Source organism: Theropithecus gelada, chromosome 11 (assembly GCF_003255815.1).
Source record: "Theropithecus gelada isolate Dixy chromosome 11, Tgel_1.0, whole genome shotgun sequence".
NCBI classification, from domain to species: domain Eukaryota; kingdom Metazoa; phylum Chordata; class Mammalia; order Primates; family Cercopithecidae; genus Theropithecus; species Theropithecus gelada.
This window is the reverse complement of record NC_037679.1, coordinates 121,778,523-121,783,869: the sequence shown is the minus strand read 5'-3', so window position 1 is coordinate 121,783,869 and position 5,347 is coordinate 121,778,523.

The following is a 5,347-nucleotide window of genomic DNA, read 5'->3' as shown; positions in this document are numbered from 1 at the left end:
TGCAGGCTGGATCCCGCCCTCGGGGAGGCCCGGGAGGCTGCGGGCCTGGGCGCCCCGGCTGCGGACGCGCAGCTGCGGGAGGCGGAGGGCGCGCGTCCCCGCAGCCTCTCCGCACGCCCGGGGCGCGCGGCTCCGCCGCCTGCCGGGGGCTGCAGCGATGCTCCGGGGTACCCCAGGGAGAAGAAATTAGTTTTCTCTCCCACGCTGCTTTACACGGGCTAAAGAAAAAGAAATGAACGTGGGAGGAAAGAGGAGGGAGTCTCTGGTCCAGGGAGACAAAAAGGCATCAAATCTAGGGTCGTCCTTCTGGCCCAGTCCGGCATCGAGTGTCAGTGGGCTGAGGCAAGCAGGCAATCTGTGGACATGTTGGTGGCAATGTTGGTGGCACGTAGAGCTGATTCTCTGGTAGGGTCGTCGCGTAGGAGCCATCTTACAGGAGGTCCAGGCAGATGGCAGCAGGTTCTCAGAGGAATCGGGTTGGGAGGCAGGGGACCTTGCATTTGCCACTGGGGCCCGTTGTTCTCCCTAAGTTATTAAAAGAAAGATGAAAGCGCAGTTCGACTAAATAAAGTTACATCACGTGGCTTCTAGTTTTAAACCACGTTTTCTATGAGCCCTTGCTTGTCTACTTCAGTCTGCTTGGACTAGCCATTACGGAATGTTATCCTGTCGCAAAAGATCTGACAAAATCAGCTCATAGATGTCTGCAAGAGGTAGCTTTTCTTGTCACCCCGTTTCTCCACCTACCCTGCCCCCATCATCTGAGGACTATTAAGAGAGATCACACGTTCAGTTTGGCTGAACGCGATGGCTCACGCCTGTAATCCCAGCACTGGGGGAGGCCAGGGTGGTAGATCACGAGGTCAGGAGTTCGAGACCAGCCTGGTCAACATGGTGAAACCCCGTCTCTACTAAAAATACAAAAAGTAGCCGGGTGTGGTGGCACGCGCCTGTAATCCCAGCTATTCCGGAGGCTGAGGCAGGAGAATTGCTGGAACCCAGGAAGCGGAGGTTGCAGGAAGCCGAGATCGCGCCACTGCACTCCAGCCTGGGTGACAAAGCGAGACTCCGTCTCGGAAAAGAGCGACCACTTGTTTCCTATGTTCTCTCAGTGAACATTGCAATTAGAAGGCCCACCCCAAATAATAACAGGAAGGACTTTTTGTGTTGCTCATGAATTCATCCAAGGAAGGGGGTGGGGGGAGAAATATACTGTTAGGGTTATCTTTGGGTAGGAGAAGGGAGAAGGATTGAGAGGAAGCAGAGGGTGTGTTCACTCTTATCTTACAAAACAAAAACAGAAAACCTTGAAAACTTCCCCCAAACCAAGATTTGAGAACCACCTATGATAAACAGTCCTTAACTTGGAGAGGATATGTGTTTGGTTTTTGTTTTGTTTTGTTTGTTTGTTTGTTTTTACAAACTTCAGCTTTCTTCTTGAATGACAGGTTGTTAAATAATATCTTCTTCATAAGTACATTTCCCGTATTTAAAGAAGTACATCCTACCATGCTAACATTTTATGTTGGGAAAGGGAAAGGGTTAAAAACCAGAGAACTAAAGAAAGTCATTGGTGAAACATGAGATCCTTTCAACATAGTTTGGTTACATTTGTGGTTCTTACTATGTAATTTGCTGCGTCACAAAGAGGTGTTGTCATCTTTTACTGTGTAGATTATTATTACTTTGGAAAGGAGGTTTATCTTTTTATTTTTTAGGAAATTTTTTTTTTTTTTTTTTTTTTGAGATGGGTTTTGCTCCTATTGCCCAGGCTGGAGTGCAATGGCGCGATCTCGACTCACTGCAACCTCTGCCTCCCGGGTTCAAGCGATTCTCCTGCCTCAGCCTCCCGGGTAGCTGGGATTGCAGGCATCAGCCACCACGCTCGGCTAATTTTGTATTTTTAGTAGAGATGGGGTTTTACCATGTTGGTCAGGCTGGTCTCGAACTCCTGGCCTCAGGTGATCCACCCACCTCGGCCTCCCAAAGTGCTGTTGGGATTACAGGCGTGAGACACCGTGCCAGGCAAAAAATGCATTTTTTTTCCCCATAGTGATAGGGTCTTGCTACATTGCCCAGGCTAACCTCAAACTCCTGGCCCCAAGGGATCCTGCCACCCCAAGTGATCCTGCTGCCTTGGCCTTGGCTTCTCAAAGCACTAGTGTGTCTGGCCTATTTTGTTTATAATAATGCTGGGAATAAGGAACTAAAAAATAAAAGACATCGAAAATGGTCTAGTAGATTCTGGCCTCCCTGGAAAAAAATAAAGGAAATAAAAATGGATCTATGACTTACTCAGTTGTTTTCTTGGATTCTATAAAAAACATTCATCTCTTCACCTTGTTTCACCTGGCCTTTAAATCATTACTGATAAAACTCCATTTTCACATCAACCCTTCACACTTCCATTCTCTATGAGGGTGCAGTGAGACACGATAAGCTTTGGAGCAGGAGGTGGAGTGGGTGATCATGGATTTAGCAGCTTCTTTGGGATGGTAGAGTATAACATCCAGTATTAAGCATCAGGCTGCGGAATTTTGCTGGGAGGCACCTCCTGTATCAAAGAGGCTTAGACCTACGATTTATCTATGCCTCAACTGGCAACAATGCCAGATTCAGTGGGTCAGCCACAAAGAACAGGCTCTCAGTCTCTCCTCTGTCTCTTGAATCTTTCACCAATGGATGCTTTTGTTTCCCAGCCGTCATAGATATGCCTCAGGCTGGTATTTTCTTGCCTTTTTAAAACAGACCAAAAAAATCATGCTCAAAGAATGATGTGCATTAGAAAGGCAATTCAAGCACAGTAACATTATCAGGGTAAGATGAGGTTGGACAGGGAGTCTGGGGTGTTAGTCTCACAATACTGGGCATTGATCTTGTGAGTTTTTTGGCTCCCAATATGATAATAACATTATTTAGGATTGGGAGCATCTTAAATGATCAAATCATTTTAATAAATTACACAGTAAGTTTTCTGTTAAGCTAGAAAAGCAATGTCAGAGCAATATAAACTCCTTTATTTTAAAAAGACCTAAATTTATTTCTAGGCCTCTTGAAAATACCGTTTTATATAACTGGAGGTATAATTTTATAGATCTGTTATTGACTGATCTTTGGATAATAAAAACTGGCTTTGTGGTACTATCTGTAAAACAGTTTTACAAAGAGTTAGGTCAAATAGAGTTAGGTAATTTTTATTTTTTATTTTTTTGAGAAGGGGTCTCACTATGCCATTAAGACTGGAGTGCGGTGTCACTATTATGGCTCAATGAAGCCTCCCAGGTTCAAGTGCTCGTCCAAGGAGCCTCCCATGTTCAAGTGCTCCTCCCACCTCAGCCTCCCAAGTAGCTGAGATTTACAGGCATGTGCCACTATGCCCGGTTAATTCTTACATTTTTTGTGGGGATGGGGTTTCATCATGTTGTCCAGGCTGGTCTTGAACTCCTGGGCACAAGTGATGCTCCCTCCTCAGCCTCCCAAAGTGCTGGGATTACAGGCATAAGCCACCGCACCCAGCTGAAGTAGGTCATTTTTTAAAGAATTTATGGAAAATGTCCCTTTTGAAATAGCAAGTAGAAAAAAATCTTAGCACAAGATGTTTATCACAGTATTGCTTTTAGTAACAAAAAATTGGAAAACAACATAATGTATAATAATAGTAGCTAACATGTATTGAGTGTTTAGTATGTGCCAGGCACTATTGTAAGTGCTTTACATGGATTACAGTACTGTTTTTATATTTTACAGCTGAGGAAGCTGAAGTGCAGAGTAAATTTTGGCATGGTAGAATGAAATACCAAAGAGCCATTAGAAGTTTTTGTGTAGATCTTTCTTTAGGATCACTGAAAAACATACTTTTTTTTGAGACAGAGTCTCGCTCTTGTTGCCCAGGCTGGAGTGCAGTGGTGTGATCTCAGCTCACTGCAACCACAGCCTCCTGGGTTCAAGCCATTCTCCTGTCTCAGCCTCCCAACTAGCTGGGATTACAGGTGTCTGCCACCATGCCTGGCTAATTTTTGTATTTTTAGTAGAAACGGGGTTTCACCATGTTGGCCAGGCTGGTCTTGAACTCCCAACCTCAGGTAATCCACCCACCTCGGCCTCCCAAAATGCTGGGGTTACAGGCATGAGCCACCACGCCCAGCTGAAAAATATACTGTTACATTAAGTTTTTTAAAAAACAGATTTTGGAACAGTATGATTTCATTTATGTAAACCTATGTACTGTTAAATAAAATTTATAGGAGGCCAGTGCAGTGACTGATTCCTGTAATCCCAGCACTTTGGGAGGACAACGCAGGAGGATTGCATAAGGCCAGGAGTTTGAGGCCAGCCTGGGCAACATAGTGAGACCTCGTCTCTACAAAAAAAATTTAAAAATAAATTTAAAAATAAATAAAATGTGTAGACCATTGGTTTGTTTATTATTTATTTGAAACAGGGTCTTGCTCTGTTGCCCAAGTTGGAGTGCAGTAGCACAACCACAGCTCACTGTAGCCTCAACCTCATGGGCCCCACCTCAACCTGGCTAATTTTTTTTAATTTTGTAGAGACAGGCTTTCCCTGTGTTGCCAGGCTGATCTCAAAACTCCTGGCTCAAAGCAATTCTCCCTCTTCGACCTTACAAAGTGTGGGGATTATAGGTGTGAGCCACTGCACCAGCCAAGACCACTGGTTTGAACTGAGCTCCTGCACTAGCCCCACAGATGAAACCAAAATGGAGTTACTCATGGTGATGTTCCATGATGCCACCAAGTGCGAACCAAGATCTGTATCTGATCTCTGAAAAACCCAGGAGAGAGATAATAACCATATCCCCAGACAGGCCGCTTTTAACAGCATAAGGCAGTGCCCTCTGCTTTAACCTTTACAAGGAAAGTAATCTTTTTATTATTTATTTATTTATTTATTTTGAGACGGGAGTCTGGCTCTGTCGCCCAGGCTGGAGTGCGGTGGCGCGATCTCCGCTCACTGCAAGCTCTGCCTCCCGGGTTCACGCCATTCTCCTGCCTCAACCTCCCGAGTAGCTGGGATTACAGGTGCCCGCCACCACGCCCGGCTAGTTTTTTTGTATTTTTAGTAGAGACGGGGTTTCACTGTGTTAGCCAGGATGGTCTCGATTTCCTGACCTCGTGATCCACACGCCTCAGCCTCCCAAAGTGCTGGGATTACAGACGTGAGCCACCATGCCCGGCCCCTGCTTTTTATTTTCTATTTCTGCTTTCCTCAGGTCTTTTCCATCAACAAAGCCACCTCCTCTGCTCAGTTGATTGGATTTTATAGAATGAGATGTTGCCCTATTCTGGAATCACAAATAAAAGTCAATTAAGATCTTTAAACTAAATTT